The following is a 12772-nucleotide window of genomic DNA, read 5'->3' as shown; positions in this document are numbered from 1 at the left end:
AAGCGCTCAGCACAGTCTCCTCCTTGATGAATGTCGTGGTCAAAAATGCAGAAAAACAATCCGTATCCGTTCCACACGACCCACAACAACACAAAGTGACAAAAGAAAACACAAAACAAGACAAAAACAACCAAAAAAACAAGGCTCATGAGAGCACTTGCTGAGGCTGCCTACTCGGGCGCCATCTTGGACTGGATATAGCAGATCTTGAATGCGTGGGAGTGGGTGACGATCGGGGACAGTTTTGCGATTTAGCTCCTTAAAGTCAACGCACAGGCGCAAGCTTTTATCTTTGTTTCTAACACAGACAGGAGATGAGTATGCTGAAGTGGATTTTCTTATTCAATCATGGTGAAGTAGGTTTTGCACATAGTCTTTGACGTCTCGGTAAAGGGGTTTTGGAATGGCATTGTAACGCTTTTGCACCGGCGTGTTGTCAGTAAGTTGGACCTTGAGTTGCAAGTTTGGAATGCAACCTATATCAGCATCACCTCTTGCAAAGACATCTGACTCTTCATACATGCATGTCTCTGGCAATCCCCTGTTCCTCCTCTTTGAGATGTGACAAGCCAACCGGAGGATGCCACTTGTCTGTGCTCAGAGCCGAGCAGATTTTAACGGTGGGACTGTTTAGCGGCTTTGGACTGTCGGAGCACTCTTTAAAGGGCATGACTCCAGTCTTCTTTTCCTTTCGGCTTTTCCTCTCAGGGGTCGCCACAGCGAATCAATGTCCTCCATCCATCCCGGTTCTGGGCATCCTCTTCTTTCACACCAGCTACCTTCATGTCCTCTTTGACCACATCCATAAACCTCCTCTTCGGTCTTCCTGTCGGTCTCCTGCCTGGCAGTTCAAGACTCAGCATCCTTCTCCCGATATAGTCAGTCTCTCTCCTCTGAACATGTCCAAACCATCTCAGTCTGGCCTCTCTGACTTTCTCTCCCACGCCTCTAATATGAGTTGTCCCTCTAAAGTACTCATTCCTGATCCTATCCAACCTGGTCACTCCCAAAGAAAACCTCAACATCTTCAGCTCTGCTACCTCCAGCTCTGCTTCCTGTCTTTTCTTCAGTGGCACTGTCTCCAGTCATGGCTGGTCTCACCACGGTTTTATACACTTTTCCTTTAATCCTAGCTGAAACCCTTCTATCACACATCACACCTGACATTTTCTCCAGCCGCTCCAGCCTGCCTGGACACGCTTCTTCACCTCTTTTCCACACTCTCCATTGCTCTGGACAGTTGACCCCAAGTACTTAACATCCTCCACCTTCTTTATCTCTTCTCCCTGTAGCATCACTCTTGCACTTGGATCCCTCTCATTCACACACATATATTCCGTCTTGCTGCGACTGATCTTCATTCCTCTCCTTTCCAGGGCATATCTCCACAGCTCTAGTTTCACCGCCACCTGTTCCCTGTTCTCGCTACAGATCACAATGTCATCTGCAAACATCATGGTCCAAGGAGATTCTTGTCTAATATCGTCTGTCAGCCTGTCCATCACCATAGCAAACAAGAAGGGGCTCAGAGCTGACCCCTGGTGGAGTCCCACCTCCACCTTGAATTCCTCAGTCATACCGACAGCACACCTCACAACTGTCTTACAGTGACGATACATGTCTTGTACCGCTCTCACATACTTTTCCGTCACTCCAGACTTCCTCATGCATGCCACAGCTCTTCTCTGGGCACCCTGTCGTACGCTTTCTCCAGATCTACAAAGACACAATGCAATTCCTTCTGACCTTCTCTGTAGTTCTCTATCAGCATTCTTAAAGCAAACATTGCATCTGTCGTACTCTTTTTTGGCATGAAGCCACTGCTGCTCACAAATGTTCACTTCTGCTCTTAGTCTAGCTTCAACTACTCTTTCCCAGAGTTTCATTGTATGGCTCATCAACTTTATTCCTCTGTATTTAGTACAACTCTGCACATCTCCTTTGTTCTTAAAAATGGGCACGAGTACACTTCGTTTCCATTCTTCAGGCATCTGTTCACCATCTAAGATCTTGTTGAATAACCCGGTCAGGAACACCACCGCCACCTCTCCACGACACTTCTATACCTCGATTGGTAAATCATCATGACCGAGTTCCTTTCCCCCCCTTCATCCTCTTCATAGCCCTCCTCACTTCATCCTTGCTAATGCTTGCTACGTCTTGGTCCACAACCTTCACGTCTTCCACTCTTTGTTCCTTCTCATTTTCCTCATTCATCAATTCTTCAAAGTACTCTTTCCATCTTGCCATCACACTACTGGCACCTGTTAATACATTGCCATCTCTATCCTTAATCACCCGAACCTGTTGCAGGTCCTTACCGTCTTTGTCTCTCTCTCTCGCCAGCCTGTAAAGATCAGTCTCACCTTCCTTGCTGCCCAGCCGAGCAGATAAGTCATCATAGGCCTCTTCTTTGGCCTTTGCCACCTTTACTTTAACCGTGCGCTGCATCTCCTTGTACTGCTGTCTCCTCTCGTCCGTCCTCTCAGTGTCCCACTTCTTCTTTGCTATACCTCTTTTACTGTATACACTCGCAACTCCCCATTCCACCACCAAGTCCACTACCTTTCTTCCACTCGATACACCAAGTACTTTCCGACCTGTGTCTCTGATTATGTTCGCTGTAGTTTGCCAGTCATCTGGAAGGACCTCTTTCCCACCCAGTGCTTACCTCCTTCCTAATTGTCATTCAACACTCTTCCTTTTTCAACTTCCACCATTTTGTCCTCAATTCAGCCTTTTGTTTCTTCATCTTCCTCACTGCCAGCGTCATCCTACACACCACCAACCTATGCTGTCTGGCTACACTCTCACCAACCACTACTTTGCAGTCACTGATTTCCTTTAGATGGCGCCGTTGACACAAAATGTAGTCTACCTGTGTACTTCTGCCTCCACTCTTATAGGTCACCCTATGTTCCTGTCTCTTCTGTATGAAAGTATTCACAATAGCTATTTGCATTCTCTTAGCAAAGTCAACCACCATCTGTCCTTCAGCGTTCCTCATCTGGAGTCCAAACCTGCCCATCACCTCCTCATCATCTTTGTTTCCTGCGCCAACATGTCCATTGAAGTCTCCATCAATTACAACCCTCTCACATCTCGGTATGTTCTGTATGACTTCATCAAAGTCCAACCAAAATTTCTCCTTCTCCGCCAGCTCACATCCTACTTGTGGGGCATACCCACAAACAACATAGAACATCACGCCTTTAATTTCTAGCTTCAGACTCATCATTCTATCTGATACTCTTTTTACTTCTAAGACATTCCTAACAAACTCCTCTTTTAAGATAACCCCAACTCCATTTCTCTTTCTGTCTTCACCATGATAGAACAACTTAAACCCTGACCCTAAGCCTCTAGCCTTGCTCCCTTTCCACCTGGTCTCCTGGACACACAGTATGTCTACCTTCCTTCTCTGCATCATGTCAACCAGCTCTCTACCTTTACCTGTCATTGTTCCTACATTCAAAGTTCCTACTCTTAGTTCACACACCTCCCTCCTCTCCTTCTTCGACCAACAGTAGTCCATTTTCCACTGGCACCCTGAAGGTCAACAGTACCAATGGCGGCCATTGTTAACCCGGGCCTCGACCGATCCGGTATGGGATTCATAGGTTTGATTCGCATATTTGTTTTGGCAATTTTTTTTTACGTCGGATGCCCTTCCTGACACAAACCTCTGTATTTATCCGGGCTTGGGACCGGCACAATAAGACACTGGCTTGTGCCCCTTGTAGCTACATTCAAACGCTGTTATTATTAATATTATTATTAATAATATTATAATAATATAGTGCTCTTTTTCACGACAGTGTGATTGCAACAATGTAGCGATGGATGAACCTTTGTGGTCCAGGCAAACTGTGTTTGGAGGAGGAGCCCAAAGAAGAACCGGAGTCGGAACGAGACCAGCCTGTGACGCACCATGCAGGTACGAGATGAGCCGAGCAACATCCTCCTGATCTCCTCCTCCTTTCAGGAAGTCACTCCTCGCTCAAAATGTCAGAGCGGACAAGTAGCCACCGAGACAAGGAGAAGGTTGGCCTTGAAGGAGGAGGAGGAGGAGCAGGCAGCAAGGAAGCAGAAAAGCGAAAGAGGAGTTGCGGCGCCCTGCCTGCCCAGGAGGAGCAAAGAGAAGACGCACATGAGCTCTTTTGCACTTCGTGACCTTTGCCACCAGAAGTCAATGTTGACCTTATGACCCTTTGCTTAGCGACTGAAAGTCATTACTCTCTTGGGTTTGAATCGTTCTTAGCCGCCGCAACGTTGATGAGCGGCTGGCCGACACATACACAGAAAATGTCCGCCGTTCCATCCGCGATATCATTTTTGTCTCTCATTTTTTGTCTTGTGGTTAGCATGCCAGGTTAGCGAGCTAGCTCGCTGTAGCCTTTTATTTTTTGCTCCCATTTAGACATATGAAAAGAATAGTCTATTAATTCCATTTCATTTCCAAGCGCCTTTCAAAATGCTCAACGTCACTTGACAGTCACAGGATTAGGTTTCTCCGTGTGTGAGCAGCGGCAACCGCACGCAACAGTGTTCGCTCAACCCGGAATAACTTAAAAAGATAGAAACCTAGCTTGCTAGCTAATAGATAGCTAGTAGCCAACAGAGACAGCTAATATGTTTCCTGACTCAATTAGCTAGCTAGCCAGCCATATAGCTAATACATAGCATACCTGTCTGATAGAGTGTTTATGCACATTAGTAAACGTATTATGTTATCCCATGTTAGTTTAGTACATATTATGTAATTGCATGTTCAATTTATACTACATGGAATAAAGTATCAGTCGAACCGTACGAGAGCAGGATGTAACGCTTATCAAGTTTCAGTCTAGGTCCAGCCAACACTGAGTTGTCCGTAGCTGATTGGACAACAGATCGCTGCTGTGGACGTTCAAAAACTAGTCAGAGCGGGAGCTCTTCCTCTTTGTTCCTATCTTTGTTCGTGTGCCCTGACTTTGCTCCTGCCTAGACGATAGAAGTGCTTTTTCTGTCTGACTAGAATAAAGTAGTTTTTTGTTCACCATCTATCATCGTCACTGATATTTTTATTACTGAACTTCGTTGAGAAACAAGAATTTGAACCGAACACTGTCAACCTCCACAGCTCCATGCCCTTACAAAATGTCGTATTTTCCCTGACAAAATACAAACTAATCGTAAACCATATTTTTTCCAAACGTGTTTATTTATGTAGTTTAACATGTTATATTGTACATGTGTTTCGTTATATCATTCTGTACATATTCTTAATTTATTATTATTTATTATTATTGGTGTTATTTTTATTATTATTATTATTTAATTCTTAATTCTTAATAAATGATGAAATTACATGATGAATGATGCAATGGGAAATCCCCAGGCGGCAGACGCATACGCACAGTAGCATCAAACCACTCGTGGCGAACTCGTTTGACTTGATTGATTTGCCGTTTCGTGATAGTCGGTGTCTACCGGATGGTACCCATAATTGACAAATGTGCGTTTTTCCGTACATATTTTCTTGTACGTCGTACACGTCTTAAATGCATGATAAATATACTTTGTAGGGCAAAAACGTCCAGGTTGACCGGTATGAGATCCCCAGCTAGATAGCTCATAGATAGCTAGCTAGCCAGTAATAATAATAATAATAATAATAATAATAATAATAATAATAATAATAATAATAATAATAATAATAATAATAATAATAATAATAATAATCCATTTCATTTCTAAGCGCCTTTCAAAACTCTCAAGGTCACTTTACAGTCACAGGATTTGGTTTTTCTGTGGGTGAGCAGTGACAGCCACCTGCGTCAGCTTTCGCTCAACACGGAATAACTGAAAAAGATAGAAACCTAGCCAGCTAGCTAATAGATAGCTAATAGCCAATAGCTAGCTAGATAGCTCATATGTTTCCTGACTCAATTAGCTAGCTAGCCAGCCCTATGGCTAACAGATAGCCAGCTAGATAGCCAACAGCCAGCTAGCCAGCTAACTAGTAATAATCATAATCCATTTCATTTCTAAGCGCCTTTCAAAACTCACGGTCACTTTACAGTCACAGGATAAGTTTTTTTTCTGTGGGTGAGCAGCGGCAGCCACACGCGCCAGCGTTCGTTCAACCCGGAATAACTCAAAAAGTTAGAAACCTAGCTAGCTAGCTAATTGATAGCTAATAGCCAATAGCTAGCTAGAGAGCTAATATTTTCCTGACTCAATTATACCGCTATACAGCCACAATTCACTTTGCTGCTTTTCTCTCGACAACTCTCTCATTATGACCCTAAACATTGGATTCCAGTGTCAGAGGTCTTTGTTGGGACACTCTGAACACAGGAAGATTGCCATTCATGACCGACGCCCAACCTCTGCAGCCCTCTGCCAAGCTATTTCTCGAGACTAAATGCAAATTGAAGTGATACATTGGTCAAACAGAGTCTTCTTAATTTGAATACCACTCACCCTGGACATCCCAAGCACCAACATCCATAAACAAAAAGAACGTCAACATTTTAATAGGTTGCCATTGCATGAACAGAGAGATTTGTAACCTGGCTAATGAGCTCTTCCCAGGGATGAGAATGTACCGCCGATCGGCGGATTTCCTACCTTACAGACCAAAATGACCAGATAAAAGTAAATATGTATTCTGGCTTTTTTTGCTGTTCATTTCCTGTTTGGGCTTGTGCTACAGACGAAAAGACAGGAAGCAGAGCTGGAGGTAGCAGAGCTGAAGATGTTGAGGTTTTCTTTGGGAATGACCAGGTTGGATAGGATCAGGAATGAGTACATTAGATGGACACCTCATATTAGAGGCTTTGCAGACGAAGTCAGAGATGCCAGACTGAGATGGTTTGGACATGTCCAGAGGAGAGAGAGTGACTATATTGGGAGAAGGATGCTGAGCCTTGAACTGCCAAGTAGGAGACCAAGAGGAAGACCGAAGAGGAGGTTTATGGATGTGGTCAAAGAGGACATGAAGGTAGCTGGTGTGAGAGAAGAGGATGCACAAAACCGGGATAGATGGAGGACATTGATTCGCTGTGGCGACCCCTGAAGGGAAAAGCTGAAAGGAAAAGAAGAGGAAAAGAAGATTTCCTGTTTGGGCTTGTGAAAGGGCAATTTTGATTGGATGATACTGACGGCGGTTGGCGGAAAGCGCCATTTTGATTAGATGATCTTGATTTAGGTGCCGGTGATGTCAAAACAGGTAATCATTTGAGTAAGTGGCCGAGTAAAAAACAATAAGGTTGATTGGACTTTGTGGAGAGAACAGCTTCTAATTTGATAGATTCTAATTTGGAATGAAACAATACCATGGACGAAACACTCGAATGTCAGTGCTACTATGACAAGCCCCATGCTAACGTTAGCATCAATATACTTCTGCGAGAGCCAGCAGAAAGCAAGCGTGGAAGCTAATGAGCAGTGTGAAGGCTAGCTAGCAGTTACCTTGCATATGCATTCGGCAAGTTGATTTTTATTCTGATCGTTTGGCTGGATTTTTACCAATCACGAGGAACGGAAAATTATTCATATTCATGGTGATTATCACAAAGTTATTTTGAATAATACATGCTGACATTTTGTTGAAATCACATTTAGTCCAAGGCCAGATCTTCTATATGAGGATGACAGTTTAACAGGCGATGATCATTTGTGTGGAGTAGGGATTGCGAAATCATTTGAATTTATGAAACATGTTCAGCCGCCACGTTAGCGCGTTGGCCTCAGTGCAGAGGTTCAATTCCAGCTCCAACCTCCCAGTGTGGAGTTTGCGATTTCGCCACGGGCCTGCATGAGTTTTGTCCATGCACATGATTCCACTTTTCTTCCATCTACAGTATTCCAAAAACATGCATGGCTGCTGATTGATCACTCCATGAATCAATGAATACAATATGTGCGTGGATGGTTGCTTGCAGGGATGCATGTGGGCGGCGCCCTCGCGTCATTGACGCATTTTGACAGCTACTGGCGCAACTTTGCAACTCCGCTGCGTGCCCACGCAAGTTGATGACGATTGGCTCATATTGCGACATCTGTGCCACATAATAATAATAATAATAATAATAATAATAATAATAATAATAATAATAATAATAATAATAATAATAATAATAATAATATTACATTTTAAGCGCCTTTCAATGCTCTCAAGGACACAGTCACAGACAAGCATAGGAACTATCCATCCATCCATCTTCTGCCGCTTATCCGGGGTCGGGTCGCGGGGGCAGCAGCTTCAGTAGGGAAGCCCAGACTTCCCTCTCCCCAGCCACTTCTTCCAGCTGGTCCTGGCGGATCCCGAGGCGTTCCCATGCCAGCTGGGAGACATAGTCTCTCCAGCGTGTTCTGGGTCGTCCCCGGGGTCTCCTGCCAGTGGGTAATGCCCGGAACACCTCGCGAGGGAGACGTCCCGGGGGCATCCTAATCAGATGCCCGAGCCACCTCATCTGGCTCCTCTCGATGTGGAGGAGAAGCGGCTCGACTTTGAGCCCCTCCCGGATGACCGAGCTTCTCACCTTATCTCTAAGGGAGAGCCCGGACACCCGACGGAGAAAGCTCATTTCGGCCGCTTGCATCCGGGATCTCGTTCTTTCGGACACAACCCATAGCTCGTGACCATAGATGAGGGTTGGGACGTAGATCGACCGGTAGATTGAGAGCTTTGCTTTTTGGCTCAGCTCCTTCTTCACCACGACAGATCGGTACAAAGTCCGCATCACGGCAGACGCCGCACCGATCCGCCTGTCGACCTCTCGATCCCTTTCACCCTCACTCGTGAACAAGATACCCAGATACTTAAACTCCTCCACTTGAGGCAAAATTGAGTATAGGAACTATAATAAATAAAATACAATTACAAATAGAATGCAATAAATAAAATACAATTACAAATCTAAATAAGAGAGAGAACTACACAGAAAATGCAATTTTAAATCTGTGGTTTTTAGATGGGACTTGAAGGTGGAAAGAGAATCGATGTTACGAATGTTGGGAAGAAGTGAGTTCCAGAGTTTGGGGGCAGAGCAGCTGAAGGCTCTGTTACCCATCGTGCTGAGATGGGCAGAGGGGGCACACAGAGGTGGAGGGAGGAAGAGGATCTGAGGGAACGAGAGGGAATAGATATTTGAAGAAGATCAGATAGGTAAGGGGGGGGGGCAAGGTTATGGATAGCTTTAAATGTATAAAGAAGAATTTCAAAGTTGATTCTATATTTGACCGGGAGCTCTTGGAGGACGGGGGTGATGTGGTGAAAGGATGTGTTTCTGGTGATTATCCGAGGAGCTGAAGTTTGTGGAGAAGTTTCTGAGGGACACCAAAGACAAAGACTATGAACAAGGATAGCAGTGGTGTGAGGAGTGAGAGATGGGCGAAGACGATTGATATTGCGTAGGTGGAAGTACGCAGATCGGGTTATTTACATGGGAGTAGAAAGATTGTGTGCTGTCAAGAATGACACCTAGGCTTTTGACCTAGTTTTTGAAGAATTGTTGTTTTTGTAGTCCTTGTCAAGTACATTGAGATTGCTCATCCTTAAATTATCACAAGTCAGACGAAAGTGAGACAGAGCGAAAGGGGCGGCTGCGGCTGACTAACAGCACGTAAAATGTCCTCGTCAAGATGTCTCGCTCGATCAAAAGGACATAATGATTGATGTACATACGCGCAGGGAAAGTCAAACTGGAACATTTTGTTGGGCCTGCAAGAAAATAAGTGACTCTGAAGTGTATATGAAGCATTCGGTCACTTGCTGCTTCCTTTGGCATCTTTGCGGTTTCTGTAGGGGCCAAAATAACCAGTCGCGTGCTAACTCAATGAGGAAAAACGGCCACTTAAAGCAGGAATGTGCTGAGCGGTTGCACCATTTCGGCAGTACAATAGGCCAGCACTGTTTTCAATTCGGAGGAATCGGTGAAAAGGTTTCTTCAGCCATCATCTGTACTTTGGAAGATGCCGGACGTTTGGCTTCTCTTCCGAAGAGCATCGTCAGCGAACTAAAGTTGTGCTGGTTGTTAAGGCCAGAGCTACCAGCACAACTTTAGTTTGTTGACAAAGCTTTTCGGATGAGGAGCATCATGGGCAGCATTTTCACAGCACTGCGTCGTTCGGCGGAAAGGTCGCTGCTGTTGGGACAGTCTGCGGCTTGGAATTGAAGCGGATCGACGTGGGACAGGAGATGGGACACAGTCTGTTTTGGTCAATGGACACTACAACTTGGTGTTTGCTTTCAACGTTTAGCTTATAGCAGACGTGCACATTCCTCCATGACGTCCCTGATCCACTTATGAAAAGGACGCTTTGATCCTATTTCCTCGAGAACTGCTTCATGCGACAAAGGAGCTGCAGGAAGTGCTTATGAAAGAAGACACATGATTTCTTCTGGAGTTTATCTAGTCTTTCGACTTGAAGATGGCGCCTGCCTTTTCAACTTCTTCCTTTATTTTCCTCACCGTTTCATCGCGTTGCTGCTGTGAAATGTCCATTTCTCCACCGTGAGACTCCTAAAAGGTCAATAAAGGTTAATCCAATTTTCCAATTTGCAATGTAGATCAGCCAAAATTGAAAGGATTGTGCGCACGTTTCAAAACAGATGATCTTAAAGCCGACAAGGAGCCCTGATGTACGGCGCCCAGACAACTCGGTCATCTCGGATGATGCCTTTTCCAACGATGTCATGCAGACGCAAAGAGCAAAGGGGCCGTCTCACAAGGACCCACCGCTCTATGATGACGTTTGGCTGGAGGCTGCTGGAAGGAGCAAAGGCAAAGGACTACAGACAGAGCGCCGGAAACCTCGCCCCTCACCACCACCACCACCACCACCACCACCGGCGAACCCGTGACCAGACTTCCTCATGCAATGCCACAGCTCTTCTCTGGGAACCCTTTCATACGCTTTCTCCAAATTTACAAAGACACATTGCAATTCCTTCTGACCTTCTCTGTACTTCTCTATCAGGATTCTTAAAGCCAACATTGCATCTGTCGTACTCTTTTTTTTGGCATGAAGCCATACTGCTGCTCACAAATGTTCACTTCTGCTCTTAGTCTAGCTTCAACTACTCTTTCACAGAGTTTCATTGTATGGCTCATCAACTTCATTCCTCTGTAATTAGTACAACTCTGCACATCTCCTTTGTTCTTAAAAATGGGCACAAGTACACTTCGTCTCCATTCTTCAGGCATCGGTTCACCCTCTAAGATCTTGTTGAATAACCCAGTCAGGAACACCACCGCCACCTCTCCAAGACACTTCCATACCTCGATTGGTAAATCATCAGGCCCGAGTGCCTTTCCCCCCTTCATCCTCTTCAGCGCCCTCCTCACTTCATCCTTGCTAATGCTTGCTACGTCTTGGTCCACAACATTCACGTCTTCTACTCTTTGTTCCTTCTCATTGTCCTCATTCATCAATTCTTCAAAGTACTCTTTCCATCTTGCAATCACAAATCTGGCACCTGTTAATACATTGCCATCTCTAACCTTAATCACGCGAACCTGCTGCAGGACCTTACCATCTTTGTCTCTCTGTCCCGCCAGCCTGTAAAGATCAGTCTCACCTTCCTTGCTGTCCAGCCGAGCATGTAAGTCATCATAGGCCTCTTGTTTGGCCTTTGCCACCTTTACTTTAAACTGTGCGCTGCATCTTCTTGTACTGCTGTCTCCTCTTGTCCGTCCTCTGTGTCCCACTTCTTCTTTGCTAACCTCTTTTACTGTATACACTCCTGCAACTCCCCATTCCACCACCAAGTCTCCTTTACCTTTCTTCCACTCGATACACCAAGTACTTTCCGACCTGTGTCTCTGATTATGTTCGCTGTAGTTTGCCAGTCATCTGGAAGGACCTCTTTCCCACCCAGTGCTTGTCTTACCTCCTTCCTAAATGTCATTCAACACTCTTCCTTTTTCAACTTCCACCATTTTGTCCTCACTTCAGCCTTTGGTTTCTTCATCTTCCTCACTGCCAGCGTCATCCTACACACCACCAACCTATGCTGTCTGGCTACACTCTCACCAACCACTACTTTGCAGTCACTGATTTCTTTTAGATGGTGCCGTTGACACAAAATGTAGTCTACCTGTGTACTTCTGCCTCCACTCTTATAGTCCACACTATGTTCCTGTCTCTTCTGAAAGAAAGTATTCACAATAGCCATTTGCATTCTCTTAGCAAAGTCAACCACCCTCTGTCCTTCAGCGTTCCTCATCTGGAGTCCAAACCTACCCATCACTTCCTCATCATCTTTGTTTCCTGCGCCAACATGTCCATTGAAGTCTCCACCAATTACAACCCTCTCACTTCTCGGGATGTTCTGTATGACTTCATGAAAGTCCAACCAAAATTCCTCCTTCTCCGCCAGCTCACATCCTACTTGTGGGGCATACCCACAAACAACATAGAACATCACACCTTCAATTTCTAGCTTCAGACTCCTCATTCTATCTGATACTCTTTTTACTTCTAAGACATTCCTAACAAACTCCTCTTTTAAGATAACCCCAACTCCATTTCTCTTTCTGTCTTCACCATGATAGTACAACTTAAACCCTGACCCTAAGCCTCTAGCCTTGCTCCCTTTCCACTTGGTCTCCTGGACACACAGTATGTCTACCTTCCTTCTCTGCATCATGTAAACCAGCTCTCTACCTTTACCTGTCATTGTTCCTACTTTCGAAGTTCCTACTCTTAGTTCTATACTCTTGGCGTTCCATCTCTCTCTTTTCCTCCGGGCACACCTCCCTCCTCTCCTTCTTCTACC

General features: G+C 45.1%; 1 long non-coding RNA gene across 1 annotated transcript; it reads left to right on the top strand.

Annotated features, from left to right (window-relative positions):
* The first annotated feature begins 2528 nt into the window (after nt 1–2528).
* Nucleotides 2529–8119, top strand: LOC148881251 (uncharacterized). Its single transcript, XR_016114047.1, has 3 exons — nt 2529–3105; nt 3528–3605; nt 3819–8119. It is a non-coding gene; the product is annotated as an uncharacterized LOC148881251 (long non-coding RNA).
* The last annotated feature ends 4653 nt before the right edge of the window (nt 8120–12772 follow it).

This window comes from Hippocampus bargibanti, unplaced genomic scaffold (genome assembly GCF_051943395.1).
Source record: "Hippocampus bargibanti isolate YZ-2025 unplaced genomic scaffold, ASM5194339v1 Contig00260, whole genome shotgun sequence".
Classification (NCBI taxonomy): domain Eukaryota; kingdom Metazoa; phylum Chordata; class Actinopteri; order Syngnathiformes; family Syngnathidae; genus Hippocampus; species Hippocampus bargibanti.
The sequence above is the reverse complement of the archived record's forward strand: the minus strand, read 5'-3'. Positions and strand labels throughout refer to the sequence as shown.